Raw genomic sequence first — 12,257 nt, 5'->3', positions numbered from 1 at the left:
TAAATTCACCAGTCTGTCCATAGTCCAAAATGCCGAGAGGACGATGCGCGAACATCGGCCACCGCACAAGACATGCAAGCCAGCAACAAGTGTATTCACAGAACTTAAGCGAAGAAAGACAAAATATAATAAGAGAAAATGCCCGCTTGACACAACGCGTGAGCACATGAAGATCATTGCCATCATACAATCGCTTGGCATTCCAATATGATCCCACTGCGAACTACAGTGATGATGAAAATTTAGATATTGGACCAATGACGACTGTATGTCGATATTGCAATGCGTTAAAGTTCAAAAGAGAAACGGCTGGATTGTGCTGCGCAAGTGTAAAAGTCAAACTGGATCCATTACTTACACCACCACAACCCCTGAAACCATTGTTCGATGGAACTGATCCCGATTCCAACCATTTTCTTCAACGCATCCTGAATACAATAACTGCTTTCGCATGACTTTGGAGCTAATATCATTCGAGAAGGCGGCTTCATGCCGACTTGCAAGGTAAAAGATACAACACACACAACCAATCACTCACACCAATCAATCACACCAACACAATCAATTGCAACACATACAAACTACACATACACCACACACTACACCATAACACGATCAGAAGTCACACCGTATTCTTCAAAAATAAATAAATAAATTATTCTATCTTAATTGTTTGCCATCACAGAAACAAGGACAAATATGTATATCATTTGCATGGTTCAATGGTGCCAACACCAGGTGAACCGCATCAATTTCTGCATTTCGTCGATGGTGGATCAGCTGAATGTGCGGTGCAATATACAGGGAACACAACAGTTAAAGAGACGAATTATTGAGCAGTTGCAAGCATTTTTTCACGCTAATAACGCTGTGGTTAATATGTTCAAAACAGCATTGGAACGAATGCCATCGGATACGCACAAATTTGTCATAAGAGCGGATCGTACCCCACAGGTGAATCTTCGCACATATTCAATGCACCCATCGTTGATGATGTTGCTGCAATTATTGGTGGCGATCCAACTACCATACATCACGAGCCATTGTTGTTCAGCCAAGAAGCAATATCATACATCAAGTAAACGATACACATCGTTTGTACGATGCGTTACAATACCCAATCATTTATTGGCAAGGGCAAGACGGATACGACTTCACGTTGAAGATGGTCGATCCAATTATAGGCACAATATTCACACACTAATTATTGCTATTATTGGTTTCCATTAACAATCCATTTAATTTTGCATTTTCAGGCGTATCAACGAACAAAAATCTAAGCGCAATGAATTACTATGCGTATCGTATGATCATTCGTACACATGAGAAGAATGTCATTCTGAAGTGCCGTCGGCTATTCCAGCAAATTGCTGTCGACATGTATGTCAAAGTCGAGACCGAACGTTTAGCGTTCCTCCGATTCAATCAGGCAAAGCTACGATCTGAGGACTATGTATTACACTTGCGTGATGCTATTCATTCAGATGGTAATGTTCAGAATATTGGACGATTGACAATTCTCCCATCATCATAAATGAAATTTTTCCTTTTCAAATATTATATAAAACAAAAAAAATAATTTTTCTTCATCTTTGAATCCCCAAATGAAATGTTACCAAAAACGAAGCCATCTGGTAGCGAAACGGAGTTCGCCGGGTTTGCTAGTATTCAATAAAAGAAGATTCTAATACTACATTTGCGATTTATTTGCAGTTTATTCATATTGATTCGCATAAGGTTTCGCTTACGGTTTTGAAACTCCAAAAAATCTGATTTTAAAATTTGTTTATTTTAAATTTTAGATGGTTTATTTTCATGGTCCGTTTAAATGTTTGCAGTTATTCCGGGAGATTCTTCTTAATTGGGGCGATAACCGCTTACGCGATTTTGGCCGAGTTTAACAAAGCGAGCCAGTCGTTTCTTTCTCGTGCTAACCGACGCCAATTGGACACACCAAGTGAAGCCAAGTCCTTCTCCACCTCGTCTTTCCAACGCTAAGGAGGCCTCCCTCTTCCTCTGCTACCACCAGCTGGTACCGCATCGAATACTTTCAAAGCCGGAGCGTTAGTATCCATTCGGACGACATGACCCAGCCAACGTAGCCGCTGGATCTTTATTCGTTCCATCGTCTACGATATTCGCCGTTTCCAACGTGCAAAGGTCCAAAAATCTTACGCAGAATCTTTCTCTCGAACAATCCAAGCATCGTTTCATCGGATGTTGTCATCGTCCAAGCTTCTCCGCCATATGTTAGGACGGGCATGTTGAGAGACTTATAGAGTGTAGGTTTTGTTCGTCGAGAGAGGACTTTACTGTTCAGTTGCCTACTTAGTCCAAAGTAGCACTTGTTGGCAAGAGAGATTATTCGTTGGATTTCAAGGCTGACATTGTTATCGGTGTTAATGCTGTTTCCTAAATAAACGAAGTCTTTTGCAACCTCGAAATTATAACTGCCAACCGTGACGTGGGTGCCGATACGCTAGTGCACCGACTGTTTGTTTGAAGGCAGGAGGTACTTCGTTTTGTCCTCGTTCACCACCAGACCCATTCGCTTTGCCTCTTTATCCAGTTTGAAGAAGGCAGAACTAACAGCGCGGTTGTTAAGGCTGATGATGTCAATATCATCAGCATATGCCAGCAATTGTACGCTCTTATAAAATATTGTGACTGAGCGATTAAGTTCTGCGGCTCGTACAATGCTCTCCAACATCAGGTTAAAGAAGTCACACGACAGCAAGTCACCCTGTCTGAAACCTCGTTTGGTATCAAACGGCTCGGAGAGGTTCTTCTCAATTCTGACGGCGCTGCTGGTGTTGAGCAACGTCATCTTGCATAGCCGTATTAGTTTTGCGGAGATACCAAATTCAGACATCTTGGCATACAAGTAAATCGTTTCGTACTGTCGAATGCAGCTTTGAAATCGACGAAAAGATGGTGTGGAAAAGATGGGTCTTTTCCAAGATTTGGCGTATTGTGTATATTTCCTCGATAGTAGACTTTCCAGGTCTAAAGCCACACTGATAAGGTCCAATCAGTTGGTTGACGGTGGGCTTCAGCCTTTCACACAAAACGCTCGCTAGAATCTTATAGGCGATATTTACAAGACTAATCCGGCGGTAATTGGCACAGATTGCAGGACACCCTTCTTATGGATTGGGCAGAGCACACTTAAATTCCAATCGGCAGGCATGCTTTCATCCGACCATATTTTGCATAGAAACTGATGCATGCACCTTACCAGCTCCTCGCCGCCATATTTGAATAGCTCAGCCGGCAGTCCATCGGCGCCCGCGGCTTTGTTGTTCTTTAGTCGCATTATCGCTTTTCTCACCTCGTCATGGTCGGGTAGCGGAACGCCAATTCCGTCGCCGACGATTGGAGTATCGGGATCTTCACATTCTCTGTGACATGCGCAGCTATCACTGTTTAGTTAATCTTAAATTTTAGGCGGTTTATTTTAACGGTATGTTTAAATATTTTCAGTTTTTCAATTCCGGGTTCACGAAATTAGAAATAGATGAAAGTCTGAGCAAGCGGTTCCCCTTAAAAATAAAGTGACTATCCCATTATTATTTCACTGACGAACGAAGCACTTTAATACGAAATATATCCCACATTGTTTTTACATGTTATTTGTATATTTTACTTATAACTTATTCTTAATGAGTAAATAAAATATTTCTCAAATAGCTGGCTAAATAAAAGTTTTCAGAAAACTTTACACAAATGCATAATATTTATTCATTAGGTATTAACTGATAACTGATCAATAACATATTCTCTACATAAAATTATTATTTCCTCTTTAAATCAACCGTTCACAAGCTTCAGCAACCTTTTTCCGGAGAGAGCTTTCCAATACTGAAATCCCAAAAAATTATTAAAAGAAAAATTACAACATTTAATATATATAATATTTAATTGTAATATCAGCTATGAATAGGACTGTAAATAGCTTAATCACCATGAAATAGTCTTATATTTCTTCGTATGTGGCCCTAAAACCACTTGTCTTAAACTGAGAATAAAACCCTCAACTATCCTTTACCAAGTTGCCAAATACTGCGAGATCCTTTTGAACTTAGTTCCGGTACCCTTGCAGTGCTCGAACATTGTCGTCAATACGTATAATACGAGTATGGCCAAGAAGAAGATTTTTAGACCTTTTTCAATATCTTCTTTACTATACAATCTTCTTGAGCGGGGTCATAGATTTTACTCAGCATAAATAACTTAAATGCAACTATTCAAAAGGATGAATACGATGTTGTTTACGAGGGAGAAATTTCAAATTGAGAGCCTATAATTTTCTCATTTATGTGGTCAGTCATGGAAGAAGCTTACGAGTATGTAAATACCTTTTGCATTTCCACTTTTCAATTTGTGAATTTCTATCTTGGGTCCCAACCATGTATTGCAAATTATCGATATATTTTTTTATTTTAATTAGATATGATTTTATTATATTACAAAAATAAGGCAACTAGCAGCAAGAGCTCCTGACCTGGTATTGCAAATTAAGCTACTTAATTAGTGGCTAACATTTTACTCAAAATCAAGTACAAGCAGGTCATTAAATTATAGTAAAAGCATCAACTCGAGCCGACATATGGGAGCTGTGTGTCCTTACAAACCGCCTCAATTTATGTATGTACATAAGTGCATGTACTGTACCATTGTTAGTCCTATTACTACCATGGGCTTTGGTAATTCGAATTATATTCAAATATGAAATGCTTAGAATATTTCATAGAATAGATATTCAATTTCATTACTGTTCTCAATGTAGTAGTTTAATTTTGTTGTGTGAGTAATGGAGGAAAAATGAGAAGCAAATAGAGAAGTGACAGAATTGACATAACGGGTGTATTTTTGGAAACGACTTATTTTCCAACTAAATATAATACATACATATATAAAATTAAAGGAACAGTTAGAATATTTCATAGAATAGATATTCAATTTCATTACTGTTCTCAATGTAGTAGTTTAATTTTGTTGTGTGAGTAATGGAGGAAAAATGAGAAGCAAATAGAGAAGTGACAGAATTGACATAACGGGTGTATTTTTGGAAACGACTTATTTTCCAACTAAATATAATACATACATATATAAAATTAAAGGAACAGTTAAAACAATTTCATATGTTGGCAAGTTTTGTGGGCTTTAGTGTTTGTAGTTGGTTTTGGACAAATGACTACGTCGTTGCGCCACCGTCGGTCCAATTTTGTACCACTTTTTCAGCACTTCCTCTTACCTTACTTCTACTGTTACTTATAATATGCAAAATCATGGCTTGAAGTCATCTGGCATAGCTGGTTAAACAGCATAGGCTAGCAATCAAACATACCCCGATGAGACCTAGACTCGAGGTTTTAAATTCCCCGACGCGTACATGACCTTGATATCATTTGGATACAGAAATATCTTTCCAACAAAGTGATTGATATGACAAACTAAATGTGCAAACTGTCTAACTAAAATGTTTACCAATGACGCTAGTCTTGATTTGATCTTCAAATTTAAAAAGTTATGATGCTTGGGACGGAGCATGGCCTTTATTGATATGCATCGTCAATCTTATCAAAGTCACCGAACCAGAAGTTAGCCGTTTCACTCAACATTAAGTAATGTGAACATTTTTATTAAATACTAGTTTTGGAAATAATTTGTTCCTTCTTATTTTCAAAGTAGTTTGCCAGAACATACTGAACAGAATTTTCAAAACCATTTTTTGTCTTCGACAACTTATTTGTTGAAGGTGGTATTCTCTAAGTAACAGTCCAGTAGCTTTTCGATGGTTTTCAACACGAAAGACATAAGACTGATTTATCTACAGGATTTGAGATATTCAGGAAGCTCATTCCCTTTTTTTGTAGAAATAATACCTTGATGTCCCGCCAAATCTTAGGGACATAACCCAAACTAAAACTTGATCTGAATATTTGTACCAGAATTTGTGTTAATTTTACGGTGTCCTCGGAGAGCAGGGCTGGAAAAATACCAACTAGCCCGGGTGATTTTGTTTCAGTTTGAACGAGTTGATTGCCCACTCTACCCTTTCGTAGTTTACCATTTTGTAGGTAGTAGGATTTTTTGACCTCAACAGAGTGTGCGCTGGCACTCCTTGATCAGTGTCACAGGTTTCGTTAAGCCTATAGTCAGGAGAGTGAGCTCTGAGAAGAAACTCTAGTGTTCCGTCGAAACAGCTTGTAATAGTACCATCCGGTGCCTTTAATGTGCCAATTGAATTTGTCACCCCTTTGTTCAGTGATTTTTGTATTCTTGCCATGGCTGGGACATCGTTTAGTTCCTCAAAGAACTTTCTCCATGAGTTCCTTTTTGATTTCCTCAGTTCCTTTTTAGGGCTTTCCTATATTCATCCCATATTTGATATATCTCTGCATCGTTGAATTTTTATCTTTCTATATTAGTTAACGCAAATTTGTTCCACCAAGGAACTCTCTTTGTTGAGGTTTTTGTCTTGAGTGGACTACTTTCATAATATGTGGATAGGATGGAGTTAGTCAGGTTTACAACTGATGCATCCAATTCCTCTGTCAATTTTATAGGAAGCATGTTTGTGGATAATTTGGATTTGAGTATTTGCTCCAGTTGGTAGCCTTGGCACTTCTGTATAGCATTACGCTCTTAACTGATCCTTTGATTTTAAAAATAATATGTTTATGATCAGATTTTGAGTCCTCATCGGAGACACTCCAGTTGTTGATCATATCAAGTGAGTGGTTAGTTGTGAGTGTCAAGTCAAGAACCTCTTGTCGTTTGCGTTTGTTTACAATACCTAGATTTGTTTGTATTAAGTGCTCTAGAAGTAACTTACCTCTTTTAATTGTGTCTGTATTCCCTCAGATTGAGTTGTATGCATTTGCGTCACCCCCAATGATTAATATCTAGTACTACGTCGGCGTCCCCTGGGAAATAGGCTGAGGTAATAACGACTTCTTGCTTCTTTCCATCAAAGTCCGCTTCGACTAGTACTGTTGCCGTGTCGCCATTCATAAACTCATTAAATGGCAAATGTTTAATGTTGGTGTCTATAATAAGCGCAACCCTTGGATTGACTACGCACACGTCATAAATTACCTTTGTCTTTTGTATTGTGAGGTCATTGATATGGAATCTGTTTAAACTGTATAAGCCCTAAGTTGAAGTGTCCGCTGACAAATCTCATGCTAAGCTCGGCCGATGCGGCCTTAGCGTGATGGAGATTTGCTTGGATACACTCAAGTCTGGATACACTTCTATCGGGTTAGGTTTGGATGGAGTGCTTTCGCCCTCTGCATCTAACACCACAGCTTCCATTTTGTCCGCCAATGCATCAGCATTAACGGGTGCAGGCTTCAGCTTGAGGGTCACTTGACTGAAACGGTAGTTTACCCTTTCTTTGTACGCCATCAAGCTGGCTGCTGATTTCTAGTCTACTGCTAGAACCAGTGTTACTTTTGGGCCTCTTTCAACGCTTCTTAGTGTATTTATTTTTTCCCTGCAAAAAGCCCAGTATCTTCGGGGTTTCCAATCCGTGGGTTAGGTATCTTTGATTCCTCTGTGTTCCACAGTGAAGCACCCTAACATAGTATTGCGTCTGTGATAGGCGCTTTTAACCAGTCCGTGAAAGCGCTATCCTTACAATGCAAGACCATGTACCCTGCTTTGTGGACAGCAACAAAATATGGCGGTTTTATAGTCTGCTCTTTCTCCACCAGTATTTTCCCAAGAATAAAGTTGTGGGTGGAGTTCATTTTCTCTGTTGTTAGGGGCGTATTGGGGTAGTCCCTTGAGAGCACTGCCATGTTGACTCTTGGATGGATGTGGTGGCGCTGTTTGCTGCTTGTTTTGCAGCTGCTTTTGCTGTTATTGCTGTGGCCTTGGATGTAGACGTTTAATCGTCTGCAGCCCGCTTCTTCGAAGTGTCTGTTCCGACAACCTCTGCCGCTTTGGACCTGACTTAATGTCATTTGTCTTCCTTGCGGGCATGGGGAGCAGAGCTTTGGCATATGCCTCCTCTCTGCTGCTCCTTTTAAAGGAGGTAACTGAGCCTCTTTTTGCCTGCCCCGCTCAGTGGTTTAGGTTGTTCGGCTGTATCTGTGCCGATAATGTACTATTTAGGTGTTTCAGCTGTTGAGGTCACATCTAAGCTGTTTGGCATTTCTGGCTCTGAGGCCCCGTCGTTGGAGTCTTGAGTGGCAGCCCTTTGGCTCGCTCTCTTTGAAGGCTACTACTTCTTCTTTGTTTAATTGGGGATTTGTGTAAAGTTTACTCTCCCTAGATTTCAGTCGCCTAACTAGAAAATATAATATAAAGATTTACTTACACTTTTTGCGAAGAAGTTTCACTTTAAGGGGGTCTTCTACCGTCGCGCCTTAATCTCGGGCCTATTTTTGGGAATTAATTACAAAGCAACCACTTGAGATAATGAAATCAGATTTTTTTTATTTAATTTGCACAAGTTTGCACTATTTAAAAATATATTTTTCAAATCGAATTCTTTGGCCCTGTGTCCTTGAACCGTCCTCGAGGTTGCCCTTGTAAAAATGTCCTAGGCGACTTTGTGGCACGCGATCGACCATTTTACTTATCTGAAATCAAAAATTTTTTTTTTTTATCATAAAGTGTAGCGTTGGCTATGTTTTCCCAGTGGCGATTTTAAATATTTTGAAATTTGTAAAAAATGCGTGATTTTAAAAAAAAAGTTTGAAAATTTCCTCTTTTTTTTACACTTTAGAGGCCCGCAAAATTAAACTAATCAAAAATTGAAAAAAGTGGTCTGGGAAAACATAGCGAGATGTTCACTGAATAACTGGAAAAAAGATGGAATGAATTCGACAAATATTTATAGTAGATGTGTGACCAGAAAGTTGAAAAAAGTCAACTTTCGGGAAAAGGGGTTTAAAGATAAAGAAACGCTCGAAAATGCCACGCGCATGCATGTATTCTCCCCGAAATGCTCATGAAGGAACATGTTTTTCATAAAACCCTCTTTATAGCATACTCTTAACATTAGTAGCTTTTAAAAAATCTAAAAAAAAAAAAATCGATTTTTTCAAACCGTGACGGTAGAAGACCCCCTAAATATGCCAGTTCTTAGGAGTATTCAAACTCAGGCCCTTCACTTGCAAACGAACTAACTGTTCTTGCTCAAGTTAAAATGGCGAGCATTTTAAATAGGTGTGAAAAACTGTTGCTGGCATGCTGCCCGTTGTTTTCATGGCGTGAGCTGAGTACTCCTCTGCCGTGAGATACATATGAAATTTCGTGCATATTTCACGGCAATGGAATTTGTATAGATTTTTACAGCCATTTCATTATTATGCTTTATGACAAGCAGTTGACTAATTCATGCACGGCGTGGATGGACATTGTCAAATTCATCAGCTAAGCGCAAAGGCTAAGGTTTAAATGAACATTTTCTAAGAATGGAATAAAACTAATAATGCAACACGAACTTACGACAAAGAGAAATAAAAGTCACCCGCGAAGGCGACTAATAAACTACATAGAAGAAGACCTACGAACGCACGAAGTAACCAACTGGAAATATTTGGCAAGAGACAGAGAAGCCTGAAAGAATATCGTAAGCGAGGCTAAAATTCCCACCTCGGCTTGTAACGCCAAATGATGATGATGACGCCAACTTGTGTAAAACACGTAGTCCATTTTTTTTGGAATAAAGGATCACACGAAGCAATCTATAAGTTACTGCACCCAACAGTGATATCGAGCCCATTTAGTAAGCAGGCACATCGCTGAAATTTTGTGTCTACGAAATGTGTTCTAGATCAGATCTAGATATACTCTATGGGTGTTGAGGCAAAGGTTTCATTGTTTTCGTTCTACAGAATTGTTGTTGTTGTACGTAGCGGAATCAATTTAGAATGCATTCGAAAACTGTGCTGTGGTTGGCCATTACCACTTAGTGTGGCCATCGCCATATAAAAGTAAATATTTAATTCAAGATAATACTATATGTAGCGAAATTGCGAGATCTCAGGCCTTCAGCACTTTTTCGAAACTCTTTCGTTTTACTGCAGTAGCATGAGAAAATTTGATCGTTTGTAAATGCCTACTGACACTTTAAACTTATACAAATATGCACACATAGTGTGTTTATTTGTATGCAAACTGCAATGCAATATTTGCAAACAATGCTGGGCAAGGTTCTGCTTACCTGCCAACACCCTAGCGCTTCTATGCATTCTTAAATGAAATGAACTTATACGACTGTCACAATGGGTCCGTTGCATTCGTTACTTCAATGCATTCGACTGATGTGACGTGTAAAACGTGCCGTAGTGCTACAATTAAAGTATTACCGCATATAAATAACCGGTCGCCGTCGCCAAATCGTTTCGTACGTGGGTAGGTACGGTCGTAGGTAGGTGATTGAAACATTCTAATAGCGGTCGCCTCTCGACAGGCAATGACAAACCTCCAAGTGCATTTCTGCGAGTATAAAAGCTCCTAACATAAAACCATTTGCCTTTCGGAATCGGCTCAATTTGTGGAAAAACATCAAGACACACACCACATACCACCACAAGGAGGAGCTTGGCCAAACACCTAACAGAAGTGTATGCGAAAATTATTTATTTTTTGTAAACAGGTTTTTGTTGAATTATATTATAAAATTAATTATACTGAAAATTGTTTTAATAGAATTGAGGTTGCCGTAGACAGGGGTGCGTCCATAACTTCGAGATCGGGACGCACATAAATACAATAGATTCAATTAATTTAAATCCCATTTATTTTCTATATTTAATTTGATATATACAGACTTCAACATACATGTTTTCGATACGTCAATTCAGTACAATTTCAACCATGGATCGTTTTACACCCAAACAACGCGCGAAAATAGTGACGGTATACAACGAAAATAGTCGTTCTATTGTTCTAACACAACGCGCTTGTCGCAAAAAGTATCGCGGCAAACAGGCACCGTCTGACAATACTATTCGTCGTTTGGTGTCAAATTTTTTTGAGCATGGGAGAGTAGGAGATCATCAACATGCAGTTCGTGAACGACCAATACGTTCCAATGAACTGGTTGAAGCAGTGAGGGAGAGCGTTGTCCAGGAGCCAACAGTGTCGTATCGTCGTCGCAGTGAAACCACAATGGGGCGCATTTCAAAGGATGTATTGTTTCCGTATAAAGTGCAATTGACACAAAGAATATTGCCGACAGACCATTCACGTCGCTTGGAATACGGCCAAACAGTCGCTCGAATGGTTCACACTGAACCCAATTTTTGGAATTAAATATTAATGACTGACGAAGCACATTTTAATCCCTCTGGCAGATTGAATACACAAAATTACTGCATTTGGGGAACTGAGAATCCACACGAGATCCATGAAGCGCCATTGCATGACCGAAAAGTAACTGTTTTGGCCGGCATTTGCGACAAAGCCATCATTGGGCCATATTTTTACCGAGAAAACGAAACGGGCGATGGAAACCGATATCGATGGATGCTGGCTCATTATGTCTGCCCGCAAATGCCTGAGAAAGGTGTAGACGGTTACTGGTTTCAACAAGATGGTGCGCCATGCCACACTGCGAATGCAACAATTGAATTCCTGCAACAAAAATTCCCGGGACGTTTAGTGTAAAAAAAAACGACATCGTCAGATCACCTGATTTAACCCCCCGAAATTCTTTTTGTGGGGTTATATGCAAAGAAAGGTTCACGCCAACAAGCCGCAGACTGTTGACCAGCTTAAGGCAAACATTCGATCCGAAATTGACGCTATAAAACCCGAAATTCTTGACAAGGTGATGAGAAACGCAGAAAAAATATTGCAGTTTGTGATTGCTAATAAAGGTGGCAGCTTGATTGATATTGTATTCAAAAACTAGTTGTAATAAATTGTAAATAACCAATCCAAAGAAAAATACTTCTCTATACAAATCAGTTGTTTTTTTTTTCAAAGTTTTTCAATGATTTCATACCGACATAATATAAATGATGGCGCACCCTGTATAATTGTTCTCCTTTAAACAATTGTCATTTTCGCCACACTTGCCATACGGCAAAAGCAGTAAGTTGCCAGTTTTTGTGGCGTACGGTACGTATGTGGCGCCTTCGACTCAAATACGCATAAGTTATTTTCCTGTCAGTCAAATTCGGTTCCGCAACGGACCCATTGTGGCGGCCCTATTATTTCAAACCAACGTAGTTTCAGTTCGGCTTTATCAATTCTAATTTAGCAGAATATTCAATAAACCTCTTCGT

General features: G+C 39.2%; 1 pseudogene; it reads left to right on the top strand.

Moving 5' to 3' along the window:
- The first annotated feature begins 903 nt into the window (after positions 1-903).
- Positions 904-1,534, top strand: LOC129242072 (uncharacterized; annotated as a pseudogene).
- The last annotated feature ends 10,723 nt before the right edge of the window (positions 1,535-12,257 follow it).

The sequence above is a fragment of the Anastrepha obliqua genome, chromosome 3 (assembly GCF_027943255.1).
Source record: "Anastrepha obliqua isolate idAnaObli1 chromosome 3, idAnaObli1_1.0, whole genome shotgun sequence".
In the NCBI taxonomy this organism is placed as follows: Eukaryota; Metazoa; Arthropoda; class Insecta; order Diptera; family Tephritidae; genus Anastrepha; species Anastrepha obliqua.
The sequence above is the reverse complement of the archived record's forward strand: the minus strand, read 5'-3'. Positions and strand labels throughout refer to the sequence as shown.